General features: G+C 46.3%; 1 long non-coding RNA gene across 1 annotated transcript; it reads right to left on the reverse strand.

Annotated features, from left to right (window-relative positions):
* Positions 1-1,263: 1,263 nt before the first annotated feature.
* On the reverse strand, positions 1,264-11,377 carry LOC129483538 (uncharacterized). The gene is made up of 3 exons (XR_008658082.2): positions 11,267-11,377; positions 9,605-9,735; positions 1,264-2,537 (listed from the first exon to the last, which is right to left on the reverse strand). It is a non-coding gene; the product is annotated as an uncharacterized lncRNA (long non-coding RNA).
* Positions 11,378-14,530: the final 3,153 nt, after the last annotated feature.

Here is a 14,530-nt window from a genome sequence, read left to right on the forward strand (position 1 = left end):
TCATCCTTTTTTATGGCTGCATAGTATTCCATGGTGTATATGTGCCATATTTTCTTTATCCAGCCTATAGTGATTTTCATAAGGACCTTGGTTACCTTTTAGCAATAAGAGGTAAGAGAGGAGAGAGTGAGAGAGGGAGAGTCAGAGATGGAGTCAGAGACACTATGAGCACATGGGAAGAGTGGGCTGTGTGTGCAAGCCTCTACTGCCCCTCCAGGAAAGGGATCCAAGGTTGTGGGATTGGAGAACTCATGACGGGGACTGATTTGGGCTTGGAGTTGAGGTCCTTGCGTGTCGCCTGCCAGGTGTCCCTGCCGGTACTCATAAACCTTCTATGCCAACCAAGCAACATCTCGGCCTTCGTGGTCCTCAGCAAGGCAGCCAGGAAGGTGGCTCTGCAGGCCCACTCCCTGGGGCTGCACCCTTACCTCAGCAGCTTCCATGGCAGGCGTGAGTACAAGGCTGGGTGGTCTATGGGGAGGGGCAGCCAGGAAGGCTCCAGCTGCTGCAGGCATGGAGGGCAGTGGGGGCAGGCTGAGGCCCTGCAAGGGTGTGAGATGGGGAGAGGGAACAGCTCTGCAGTGGGGATGAGACCACAGATTGAGCCAGGACCGGGATGGGAAGGGGAAGGTCAAAGGTCGGGGAGCAGCCTGAGGCAATTAGCCCCTGGCAGTGGAGAAAAGGAACCTCTTCTGGAAGGGAACCACCTTAGAACCAGTTCCTTGTCACCTTTGGTCCTCTTTTCACAGCACCGGCATCCAGGTGGAAAAGCATTCTTGTTAATTACAAACTCACGGCTGCGCTGACAGTCCTGCTCCTTTGTCCTCTTTTGGCCCCGGCTCTGAGCCTGGCTCTATACTCGTCCCATCCCTGACCTCTAAACCCAGTGGGGCTAGAGAAGGGGTGAGGGTGTCTGTTCAGCACTTCCTCGGTGGTGTGGTCACTGTTGTTAAAGCTGAAGATGCAGTGGTTGTCTTTTTTTTTTTTTTTTTTTATAGCCACTTTATTTGTAGTAGCCCAAACTGGAATAAACCAAATGTCTATCAAGAGGTGAACAGGTGAAATGTTCTGTTATATCTGTGCAACATAGTGAACAATATAAGGAAATGAGCAACATACTGAGAAATATAAATCAATTAATTATACACAGCAACATTGATGAATTTCAAAATGATGATCTGTAGAAAAATAAGACAAAAAAGAGTACATGTTTCATAATTAGATTTCTATAAAATTCTGGAAATGACAATCAATAAAGTTCTAAATTTTATTTTAACTTTACAACTAAATTCTGTAGTGCATAATGAAAGACTGAATGCTGTTTTCATAACTTTATGAACATAACAAGAATGTACTCCCCTATCACTTCTATTCTGAAGGTCCCAGGCATTAGAATAAAGCAAGAAAAAGGAATAAAAGCATAATAATTTGGAATGGAAAAAATAAATATTTCTCTACCTGCAGGTAACTTGAGTGTTTACATAGATAATACTAATGAATATACAAAATCTATTGATTTAGCATTTGTAATATAGAAGTTAATGATTAAAAATTTATTTATATATCTATAAGCACGAGGTGATTGGAACATGCAGTGGTGGTCTTTAGGCTGAGTGGAGATGTCACAAGGCCTCGGCATGGACACTGATGCTTATTTCCTCTTTGCCTTTGCTCCTGCTCTGAAGAACTGATGGGCGGTGCCGGTGGGGGCTGGAGGTGGGCTCCTGGGAGCTCACTCTTACTGTGTCCTCTTCTGTTGCCCTCTCTTTAACTCACCCTCCAAGGTCATCTCCCCACAAAGACTCCTGATCCACCTTGTGGATAGTGGTGCTGAGATGGACATGGTGTCATCCATCCAATCAGCTCGCAGTAGCCCAGGGCCATTCCATTCCAGGCCTGATGCCAGATATGGAGTGAGGAGGGAGGGCCGAGGGTCACGGGGTCCTGGGAAGATGCACCGCAGGCCGACGGGCTTGGAGTGGGGGCCCTGGGCACATAGAGGTAGGACTGGAAAGGGGGAGGGAGAGGACATGGGGAGGGCCTACCTATCTCCTCTGTGTGGCCTTGTTGTGAGCTTCTCTCTGTTGACCTGGGACAAGTCTCCTTGCCTTTCTGGACCTCCTTTTCTCAGCAAGTATGTTCTGAGTTTCTTAATTTTCCCAGTGCTGTGACAGCCATAAAGAACACGTGGAGAGACAGGATATACACCTGCCTTTGAGGGGTTCACAGTGGTAGTGAGGGAGACAAACCTGGGAGTAACCTCACCACTCATAGTTAAAGGTGACAGAGGTACTAACAAGTGCAATGGGATCTTAGCAGAGCAATAGATAACTTGGCCTCCAGGAGTCACGGAGGGCGTCACAGAGGAGGTAGCATCTGAGGGCATTTTGGGGACCTTGTTCAGCAGGTGGAAAAGAATGGGAGGGCTCAGCTTCGGCTCTACCATTCTATGGGTTTGTTCTAATTTTCTTCTTTGCCTTCATTCTTCTCTGCCTCCCATTTGCTTCTCTGGCTGTTCAGTTGTTCTCCCTGAAGCCCTGCAGAGAAAAGGCATTTGAAAAAAACACCCAAAGCTGTTATATGCTCCGCATCCCATTGCTTCCCTGCACCCCGTCATCAACTCGAATGTGGGCCAGCTGTGCATGTGGGAGGTTCCCAAGATGTTGCAGATCCTGGATGGTGAGGGCTTGTTTGAAAGGGAGGAGAAGTGGGGCTGGGCTGTGCGGCTGACTGTGGAAGGGATGGAGTTCTGAGCTGAGGGATGGACCTTCCTCTGGGTGAGGAGGGGAGAAGCCTCCCTGTCCCTCTGGAACATCATCTGGGTGGATCTGCTCATGTGGGCCACACTCCTTGCTGGGCAGACATGCAGTCCAGAGTCCTGTGGCTCCCGTCTCTTCTTGCGGGTGGAGGACCCTGGAAGAGTGTGGGCTTTGAACCAGACGCACCCGTGTCTGGCCCCTGCCTATCCCTTGGCCTCTGGCATCCCTCTCTATAATATGAAGTCCCCTGTCCTCGGTGGCATTCCTGGGTCTCTGGTCACACCTCTGTCTCATCCCAAATCTTAGGAAGTTCCTGCCGCTCTCAGAGCTGGGTGGTAGAACAGAGCTCCTTCTCTCCTGCTCCTGGAGTGTGCTCTGCCTGCCCCCGTCAGAGGTGATGCAGAAGGAGGTGTCCAGACCCACAGAGGGAGAGGCCGGTGTGGTAATGAGCTCTTTGAAGGCTGTCAACTGTTGTTGTTTTTGAGAGGGTGAGAGGCTGTAGGCTTGGAAGTTTTATGTAAGGCCCTCTTGTCGTCTCTAAGAAAAATAAAAATGAAGGCCTCATCAGAGGAAGGGGCTGCTAGGTGAGGCAGCCTCTCCTCCACCCAGGAGATTATCATTCTTCCGTGGGGCACTCCTTGGTGAACACTGTCCCCCTGGAATTTTCTGGCCCAAAGGTGGACACTGACTCCCTCTCTTTATTTATTTCATTGTTATTATTATTTCTGAGATGGAGTCTTGCTCTGTTGCCCAGGCTAGAGTGCAGTGGCGCGATCTTGGCTCACTGCAACTTTTCGCCTCCTGGGTTCAAGTGATTCTCCTGCCTCAGCCTCCTGAGTAGCTGGGATTACAGGCATGCGCCGCCATGCCCAGCTAATTTTTTGTGTTTTTAGTAGAGATGGGGTTTCACCATGTTGGCCAGGATGGTCTTGATCTCCTGACCTCGTGATCCTCCCACCTTGGCCTCCCAAAGTGCTGGGATTACAGGTGTGATTACAGGTGCTGGGATTACAAGGGAGCACCATGCCTGGCTGACTCGCTCCCTTTATAGCTGTCATATAGCTGAATCCAGGCTGGAAGGTGCAGGCATGACTTTCCTCAAGGCCCATGGGTGTGCCACTGCAGGGAACCCAGGGGTAGGAGACTGAGTCCCTTTCCTGCAGGGCCACCAGGGTTTCCTGGAGGGAGGGCAGGGTGTTCCTGTCTTCATCTGCATTCTTCTGTTTTCCTCCTAGGAACTCCTTCCTGCGGTCTGAGTATTCCTTTATCTTGACTGGTTGTTCTCATTTGATTGATGCCATAGCTGCTTGGATTTCTTTGAGGATATTAAGAATTTTTTGAAACAGAATGTTCTACTATTTATGAAAGAGTTTGGTTTCTTTGGGGACTGTTGGTTTCGTGTGGTTCTGGTGGTGGTGGGCAGGCGTTTGACAGGGCTTCCTCGTATTTGGGGCAGGCTGGGAATCCTGGCTGCCCAGCAAGGTTGGCTTTAGTCTGGAGTTGGGTTTCTTTTGAGGATGTCGTTCTACGGAGTGTGGCCTTTCCTTTTCTTTCACGCTTCTTGCCACTTTTCAGGCCCACAACTATCTTGTAGGAGACCTTCCAGGCATATCGCCTACTTTCTTGATAAGGTTTTGGTTTAAAGGCAAATACTCACTTTTTCTGGGGAGGTTCACATTATTCATGAAAGGGCAAGAGGGAGAAATGCCCTGTCCTGACGTTTGTGATTGCCCTCCAGACGGCCAGGCCAGCCCTCTTTCTTCCCTGGTGCCAGCGACCTCCTAGTCATTGCTACTGACCCAAACAGCACGCACCAGGAGCAGAGCCCCAGAATGAGCACAGCCCAGGGTGTGGGGAATGCAGGGCTGGGGGAATCTGTGTCAGGGAAGTCCCAGCCCAGTAGGATGAGCTATATCCCAGGCAGACATTTGTGCTCTTGTGCAAAAAACAGAGGACTCCATTCAAGTTCAGAGCGGGAAGGCAGCACTTGGAAATGTAAGGGACAAGTTGCGGGGCAGAATTTAGCAGAGAAGCCTTCCTGGGGGAGAGAGAGAGCCCAGCAGAAGGGAGGAGGGAGGAGCAATATTGGAGCAATACTCTGAGTCCCTCTTTCCTCCTCAGTCACTGTTCAGGAAGTCCCCCCGGTCTCTCTGCAGGCTCGTGGGAGCTCCCAGAACAGACACACTGATCCAGGCCTGCTTGGAGGTCAGTGGGATAAGGCCCTTGAAAGTTGGTGTATTGGGTTGCTAGGGTTCTCATAATAACACGCCATAGCTGGCTGGCTTTAAACATCAGGTGTTTATTGTCTCAGTTGTGAAGGCTAGAAGTTCAAAGTCAAGGTGTTGTCAGGGTGAGTCCTACTGGAGCCTCTGAGGCAGATCAGCTCCATGGCTCTCTCCTGGCTTCTGCTGGTTCCTGGCACCCTCTGTTCTGGGCCTTGTAGACACATCAGTCAAAGCTCTGCCTCCATTTTCACGGGCACATTCTCGTGTGTGTGTGTGTGTCTGTGTGTGTGATGTGTGTGATGTGTGTGTGTGTTCTCTTCTTAATAAGGACAGCAGTTATTGGACTAGGTAGGGCCCACTCTAATCCGCTGGGAGCTCCCCTTACCTTGATCTCGTCTACAAAGACCCTCTTTCCAAACAAGGTCATCTTCTGGGTTTTAGATCGACTGAATTTTGTCAGCCCGGCAGAGCTGAGAACAGAGCAGTCAAGGGCGGGAGAAGAGATCAACCCGAGGATGAAGCTCGAACACAGAGCTTTGAGAGAGGTGTGATCAGGGTTAGGGTCTAAGCAATGCTGGTCTGCTCCCTTGGAGGAGAATTTTCCCTTCTTCCTTCTGCTCTTCAGCCAGGGCTGCGGCCACCTCCTGTCTCAGCTTCTCTCTGCTCCCTCCAAGGAATTAAAGGTTAGAAGCATGGGCTCTGCACTTCCGTACCCTGTAGATCCAGAGTCTAGTTCTCCTGTTAACTGTGTGGCCTTGGGGACTTATGCCACTTCTCCCTACTCCAATTTCTCTGGGAAAATGGGAGAAGAGTAGTACCTGCTTTATGCGGCTGTTCTGCAACTGAGACAATGTTTGCAAAGTACTTGGCTCAGAGGAGTGAAGTTCAGGTTCAGGCAGTTTGCCTGTGTTTAAATTGGCTTGGCTGTGTTTTTAGAGATTTGGCTCACTTTATGCTAAGGTCAATGTGATATTCTGGCCTTTTCTTGATTACCCTGTTCCCCACTTACCACATGAAGCTTCAGTTTTCTTTGCAGTTCTTTTGTTGTCAGAATTGAGATCACTCAGGGGTACAGAGAGTATTTTGTTCAGAAGTTGCTGAGGTAATCATTTTCTGTATGGATACGGCATGAAATTGATATAATTTAGATTTTAAAATTTGTGTTAAATTTTAGAATTTCTGTTCTCCTTTCTTAATAGAAGATATCGGTGATGTAAAGATTTACATAATTAAAAAGTTACAACTACAGTTGTACTCAGAGTAGTCTTGCTCCTATCTGGATCCTCTTAACCTGTTCCTCAGTCACCCCTAGGGAGAACCACGTTCATTGGCTTCTGATTTGTCCTTGCCATTTTTATTGTGGAAAGAAGCAAATATGTGTTTCTGGTACATTCTGATTTCCCTTTTTTTTCTCACACAGTAGGTAGTGCAGTCTCTCCAAGTGCTCTGAATCTTGCTTTTATCACTTATGCACACACCAGGTGGCAAATATATTCCTTACTTTTTATTGTTGCGTACATTGTGTGGATGGACTATAGTTTATTTGATCAGTCCCCTTTGGATGGGCATTGGGCTGACGCTAATCAATCATCATGTTACTGCTATCTGCTAGTTCTCTTCTTAACTTTTTTTGGATATAATTGTGGATTCACAGGTAGTTGCAAAAGTAGTAGAGAGAAAACCAGGGCATTGGCATTGGTTGACTATTGTTAAGACTACAGACTTTGTTAGACTATGGACCTTATGCAGCTTTCAGTGTCTATATGCACTGTGTGTGTGTGTGTGTGTGTGTGTGTGTGTGTGTGTGTGTGTTCTTCGCAAGGTGATCTCATGTGTCGTATCTTGTAACCATCTCCATCCCTGCCATTGCCATAGAACTGTTTGATCACTGAGTGGAACTCACCTCCCTTGTGATTCTCCTTTTGAGTCACATCCCCACACATTGCCCCTGTGTCTCTGGCAGCCACAAATCCGTTCTCTGTTCTCCATCTCTAATTTTGTCATATGGAGGATGTTATGTACATGGAACTGTGTAGTGTGTAACCTTCTGTAAGACTGGCCTTTTTCACCAAGCTTCCTGCTCTTATGATCCTCCACGCTGTTGCCTGTATCAGTAGTTTATTTCTTTTTACTCCTGGGTGGTATTCTCTTGTATGGATATCCTAGAGTTTGTTGACTCCTTCACCATTGAAAGATATTTGGGTGGTTTCCACTGTGAGGCTATCCTGAATAAAGCTCTTAGGAACATGCATGTACAGGTTTTTGTGAACCTGAATTTTCATTCTTTGGGGTAAATGCCAAAGAGTACAATTACTGAGTCACATGGGAAGTACATGTTTGGTTTTTTTTTTTTTTTTTGAGGTGGAGTCTTGCTCTGTCACCCAGGCTGGAGTGCAGTGGCCTGATCTCAGCTTACTGCAAGCTCCGCCTCCCGTGTTCACGCTATTCTCCTGCCTCAGCCTCTGGAGTAGCTGGGACTACAGGCACCCACCGCCACGCCCGGCTAATTTTTTGTATTTTTAGTAGAGATGGGGTTTCACCGTGGTCTCAATCTCCTGACCTCGTAATCTGCCCGCCTTGGCCTGCCAAAGTGCTGGGATTACAAGTGTGAGCCACCGCGCCCGGCCCATATTTGGTTTTTTAAGAAACTGCCAAATTCTTCTCTAAAGTGGCTGTACCAGTTTTCAGTCACACCAGCGATGTATGAGATGTTCAGCTTTCTTGCACTCCTGCTGGCACTTGGCTTTTTTTTTTTTTTTTATCTTATCCAATCTAACTGGCATAGTGATAGCTCATTGTGATTTTATTTTGCATTTCTCTAATGGCCAGTGGTGCCGACCATATTTACATGTGCACATTTTCTGTTCAGCTACTGTGTTTGGTGAAATGTCTGTCCATGTCTTTTGTCTGATTTCTCATGGGATTTTTTTTTAAATGTGTTGAGTTTTGAGAGTTCTTCGTAGATTCCAGATACAAGTCCTTTGTCAGACATGTGGTTGTGGTTATTTTCCATTGGTCTGTAGTGTGTCTTTTCATCCTCTTAATATGATCCTTCACAGAGCAAAAAGCCTACATTTTCATGAAGTCCACTTTGTCAGTTTTTATTTCTATGAATTGATATTTCGGTATCATCTCTAAGAACTAGGTATTAACTATTTCCATGTTTTTCCTTATTCACTAGAGTCTTCTTTCTACATTAGGGGAAAAGGAGGTGCCTCTGCTACTCTTCCTACCCAAAGCACTGGACCCCGAGAAGCTGCATGCTGTGCTGGCCTGGCTGCCCCCAAGCGGGGGGCCTGGTACCCCCTCCCACCACCTCCAGCTACACTTTCCTTTCTTTTCTTTCTTTTTTTTTTTTGAGACGGAGTCTCGCTCTGTCGTCCAGGCTGGAGTGCAGTGGCGCAATCTCGGCTCACTGCAAGCTCCGCCTCCCGGGTTCACGCCATTCTCCTGCCTCAGCCTCTCCGAGTAGCTGGGACTACAGGCACCCGCCACTACGCCCGGCTAATTTTTTTGTATTTTTAGTAAAGACGGGGTTTCACCGTGGTCTCGATCTCCTGACCTTGTGATCGCCCGCCTCGGCCTCCCGAAGTGCTGGGATTACAAGCGTGAGCCACCGCGCCCGGCCTACACTTTCCTTTCTTAAAAAACCTAAAAGGCTAGTCCTTCTTCACTCTAAAGTTCTTTCAGGAATGCTTCTGAAACAGTGTGTCTCAAACTTCTGTGAATTCCACCCAGAGTCACAAAGACGTTTCACAAGGAGACCTCCTAGATATATACATCTTTGGCAATTTAGCAAGTGTTTCACAGCACAGCACTTATCTCTGTGGCTTTGATGTACACTGATAGTTTTTATTATGCTATGCTACGCTGTACTATTCTTTTAAGAGCCAGTCATAGCTGACCAAATGGATATCACCACCTTCTAATGGATCTAGATCTGCAGCTAAAATCCTCCAAAAATTCCAGCAAGGACAAAAAAGTCTCAGGCCTAGATTTGCCACCAGTGCCCTCTTCTGGGCAGCTTTATTACAAGTAGTGTCATGAAACACTTGTCAATATATGTATGTTGCACTGAGTCTCACCAGAAAATATACTCATGTCTGTTGGTTATAGCTAAAAAGTTTAAGAAACTATGTTTAGAAGTTTTCCTTGTCAGGAAAGGCCAAACTAAAAAGGGCGTTGTGTGTGTGTGTGTGTGTATGTGTGTGTGTGTATGTGTGTATATGTGTGTGTATGTGTATGTGTGTGTGTATGTGTGTGTGTATGTGTATGTGTGTGTATGTGTGTGTGTATGTGTGTGTATGTGTGTGTGTATGTGTGTGTATGTGTGTGTGTATGTGTGTGTATGTGTGTGTGTATGTGTGTGTATGTGTGTGTGTGTATGTGTGTGTGTGTATGTGTGTGTGTGTATGTGTGTGTGTATGTGTGTGTGTGTGTGTGTGTGTTGCGAGCTCCCATTCCTCTAAGACGATGACAGAGGCTGTGCAGATGTTTTCTATGTGATCTCCTCTTCTCCCGCAAATTATTCCCAGAGGAGGGATCTCAGGGACCTGCCTCTGCCTCCCCAGATATGTTCCCACATTTGGGTCAGCCTGGGCAAAGGGCAGAAGAGCTCACATTTCTGTGTGGAGAGCAGGCTGGGCTCACTGCAGGCCTCCCTGTCATCATTCATCTTCACTTCACAGGTCTCGTCCTGAGACGTCTCCTCCTGACCCACCATGGCTACCTGGCTCTCCCGGGAGTGGCACCTACAATGTTCAAGATAGAGAAAAACATCAAGACCTGCCAGCCAGCCCTTCTCCCCTTCCCTCATCAAATAAAGCATCACACACGCACATATACGTACACACAAGCACATACGCACACACAGGTGCACACGCACGTGAACATGCGTGCAATTGCTGTGTGCTCATACTCTTGTGATAGCCATTGAAGCCATGGAGCCATTGAAGTGTTAAGATTAGGGTGAGGATTCCATGTGAGAGGGCATTTGGTATAGATCCAAGGAGATCTGACGCCTGACCCTAACTCACTTACCTTCCGGTCCAAGTCACTTAGCCCAACACATGCCTCAGTTTCCCTTTCTATGAAATTGGAGCGACATATGCTGTGCCTGACTCAGAGGCTTGTTGTGAGTCACAAATAAAGCAATAGATGAGACGGTGCTCTGAGGGTTGAAAGAGCCAACTTTGTTGGAGGGTCCTGAGTCCATAAAGGGCAGAGTGGGCCGGTGAAGAGGCTGCTGCCTGCCAACCCACACCTGTGACAGCTGGGCCTTTGGCATTTGCTTGGCCATAGCTGAGGTGTCCCTGGCATCCTACTTTGATGGTGCCCTTGATTCTGACACTGGATCCCTGTAGTAAAGACACAGACAGGAAGCCTCACCTAGAGGGGTTTGCTCTCCTGAGCAGAGGGCACTGAGCCTGAGTCCCTGCTGAGCCTGAATCCCTTCTGAGCTCCAGACCCTCCCACACCAGGGCGTGGATTTCCCTGCTGGGACAGGGTCTTCTGCCTACCGGGTTGTGTCTTCTTTAGCTCTGGACCACGAACTCTTCCTTTTCCTGTCTGAGCTCAGCTCAGTGCCTCCCTCCATCTTTATCCTCAGACCCCAGAGGGCGTCAGCATTGGGAAAAGATCCCAGTTCATCCTTTCAGAGCTGAGCACTAGTCAGTGCCCTGGCTCTGAGCATCTCAGGCAGGGTAGGGGCAGTTCTCTCTCAGGGAGGCCTACAGATGCCACCGGCCCCACAGTGGAAGGAAAGATGACAGGTGGGAGCTCCAGGAGGATTGGGAGGGGAGAGAGGTGGAGTGGGCTTTGGCGAGGCACGTGGGGAGGGGCTGGAGAAGCAGACCAGCAGCAGGCAGGAAACAGCACTTCTGGGGGCCACCGGGCACAGGACATGCTGGTCCATCCTCAGCACAAGCAATATTGGCACTAGATCTGCCGTTAGCCTTTAGCTATGACACAGAGGACAAAGCCCGGGAGCTGGGACGTGGGCTATGCTCCTTTTCTTCACCAAACTGAAGTTGGCACCCTGTGTGTTGTTTGTACCCACTGCAGTGGGCAGAGGGAACCGACGCTTCATGAGCACTGACTGTGTGCTGGGCACTGTGCCGGGTGCTTTGCATGTATTTTGCTATGTGGAGAGACGTATCTGTGGGGACAAGGAAATCCCCTGGGGTCTCCTCCCCCAGCTCCTCTAAACATCCCTCTCCCCTTATGTCACAGAGAACAAAGCTTCACATGAAAATGCCCTTAGAGGGCTGAGATTTAACTCACCCTGAGATGCTAAAGACGGACATGGAGCCCTCTTTAAGCAGAGACTTCATGAGGCCAGAGGGGAGAAAGGGGTGTGGGGGCTCAGCACATCCTCAAATTTGGCTAATTAAACCTGGAATTGATTGAGACATGTCTCAGTCGCTCTTCTTAACAAGGTCAACCGAGTCACAAACACCAAAGTCCACCTTTTGTGCCCACTTTTAAATAACAAAGGAAATTACAAAATTTTTGCACTGAATGAAAATGAAAACAAAATTTGTGAGCTCCAGCAAAAGCAGCACTTGGTAGGAACTTTACAGCTCTAAGTGCTTAAATTAATGAAGAAGAAAAGTCTAAAATTAATCCTCTAAATTCCCACCTTAGGAAGCCAGTAAAAGAGAAGCAAATGGAAACAAAACTAGGCAGAAGAAAGGAAGTAGTTAAGGTAGCAGTAGAAATCAAGGAAATAGAAAATGCACAAAAAATAGAGAAAAATGACACCAAAAAGTGGTTCTTTGAAAATATCATAACGAGGGATAAAGCTCTAGCCACACTGATTTTAAAAAAATATACAAATTACTGGCTCGGCGTGGTGGTTCACGCCTGTAGTCCTAGCACTTTGGGAGGCCGAGGCAGGTGGATCACCTGAGGTCGGGAGTTTGAGACCAGCCCGACCAACAGAGAGAAACCCCGTCTCTACTAAAAGTACAAAATTAACCTGGTATGGAGGCGCATGCCTGTAATCCCAGCTACTCGGGAGACTCAGGCAGGAGAATCGCTTGAACCTGGGAGGCAGAGGTTGCAGTGAGCGGAGATTGTGCCATTGCACTCCAGCCTGGGCAGCAAGAGCAAAAACTCCGTCTCTGTCTCTCTCTCTCTCTCTACATATATATATATACAAATTACCAATACCAAGAATGAAAGAGAGGACATCACAACACAGCCTATAAACATTAAAGGGTTAATTGGAAAGTGTTAGGAACTGCTTCATGCCAACAAGTTTGATAATGCAGATGAAATGGATACATTTCTTGAAAGACACTGTGCTAGTTTCCATTTGCAGCTGTAATAAATTTCCACAAACACAGTGACCCAAAACTACACAGATTTAATATCTTTCAGTTTCAGAAGCCAAGAGTCTAAACTGGGCTTCCTCTGGCTGAAATCGAGGTATTGACAGCACTGTGCTCCTTCTGCAGGCTCCAGGGGAGAATCCGTTTCCATCCTTTCCCAGCATCCTCCGGCTGCCAGCATTCCTTGGTTTCTGGCTCGGAGCAGCAATCACATCACTCCGACCTCTGCTTCTCTGGTCACGTCCCGTCTCTGGCTTGTTTCTTTTTTTTTTTTTTTTTTTTTTTAATTTTTTGCTTCCATAGGTTTTGGGGGAACAGGTGGTATTTGGTTACATGAGTAAGGTCTTTAGTGGTGATTTGTGAGATTTTGATGCATCCATCACCCAAGCAGTATACACTGAATCCAATTTATAGTCTTTTATCCATCATCCACTCCCACCCTTTCCCCCGAGCCTCTAAAGTCCATTTTATCCTTCTTATGCCTCTGCATCCTCATAACTTAGCTCCCACTTATGAGTGAGAACATACAATGTTTGGCTTTCCATTCCTGAGTTACTTCACTTAGAATAATAGTATCCAATCCCACTCAGTTGCTGTGGATGCCATTAATTCATTCCTTTTTATGGCTGAGTAGTATTCCATCATACATATACCACAGTTTTTTTTATCCACTCATTGATTGATGGGCATTTGGGCTGGCTCCACATTTTTGCAATTGTGAATTGCGCTGCTATAAACATGCGTGTGCAAGTATCTTTTTCATATAATGACTTATTTTCCTCTGGGTATATATCCATTAGTGGGATTGCTGGATCAAATGACAATTCTACTTTTAGTTCCTTAAGGAATTTCCGCACTGCTTTCCATCATGGTGGTACTAGTTTACATTCCCACCAGCAGTTAGAAATTTTCCGTTTTCACTGCATCCATGCCAACATCTATTACTTTTGGATTTTTTGATAATGGCCATTCTTATAGGAGTAAGGTGGTATCACACTGTGGTTTTGATTTGCATTTCCCTGATTGTTAGTGATGTTACTCATGTTCTCATGTTTGTTGGCCATTTGTGTATCTTCTTTTGAGAATTGTCTATTCATGTCCTCAGCTCACTTTTTGATGGGATTATTTGCTTTTTTCTTGCTAATTTGTTTGAGTTCCTTGTAGATTCTGGATATTAGTCTTTTGTTGGATGTATAGATTGTGAAGATTTTCTCCCACTCTGGGTTATCTTTTTACTCTGCCGATTGTTCCTTTTGCCATGCAAAAGTTTTTTAGTTTAAGTAAGCCTCACCTATTTCTCTTTGTTTTTGTTGTATTTGCTTTTGGGTTCTTGGTAATGAAATCTTTGCCTAAGCCAATATCTAGAAGGGTTTTTCCAGTGTTATATTCTAAAATTTTTATTTTTACAGGTCTTAGATTTAAGTCCTTGATCCATCTTGAGTGGAGTTTTGTGTAAGGTGAGAGATGAGGATCCAGTTTTATTCTCCTACATGTGGCTTGCCAGTTATCCCAGCACCATTTGTTGAATAGGGCCCTGCCTCCCTCTTACAAAGACTTGTGACTACTTTGGATCCACCCATATAATCCAGGATGAACTTCCCATCTCTAGACCCTTACTTTGGTAACATTTTTAAAGTCCCTTTTGTCATGTACAGTAACACATTTATAGGTTCAGGGGACAAAGATATGGGCATCCTTGGGAGGTCATTCTGCCTACCAGAGATGCAAATACCAAAATGCATAGACAAAGAAATAGAATACCTGAATAGTCCTGTACCTATTAAAAAACCTGAAAGTGTAGTTTAAAAATCTTCCCACAAAGAGACCTCTGGACAGACATGGCTTCATTCTGTCAAACACTTAAGAAAGAAATGAACCTTAACTCTTCACATTGAACACAAAAATTAACCTGGAATGGATCATAGACCTAAATTTGAAAGCAAAAACTATAAAACCTCCAGCAAAACAAACAAACAAACAAACAAACAAACAAACAAAAAAGAGAGCATGCTTATAACCCTGAATAGGCAAAGAATCTTTGATAGGACACAAAAAGCATGAACCATAGCATAAAAATCAGTATATTTTCCATCAAAATAAAAATCTTTGCTCTTCAACAGATATTAAGACAATGAAAAGGAAAACTACAGGCTGGAAGAAAATATTTGCCATACATACATTTGACAAAACTGCTTTCCAGAATGTATTAAGA

The sequence above is a fragment of the Symphalangus syndactylus genome, chromosome 5 (assembly GCF_028878055.3).
Source record: "Symphalangus syndactylus isolate Jambi chromosome 5, NHGRI_mSymSyn1-v2.1_pri, whole genome shotgun sequence".
Classification (NCBI taxonomy): Eukaryota; Metazoa; Chordata; class Mammalia; order Primates; family Hylobatidae; genus Symphalangus; species Symphalangus syndactylus.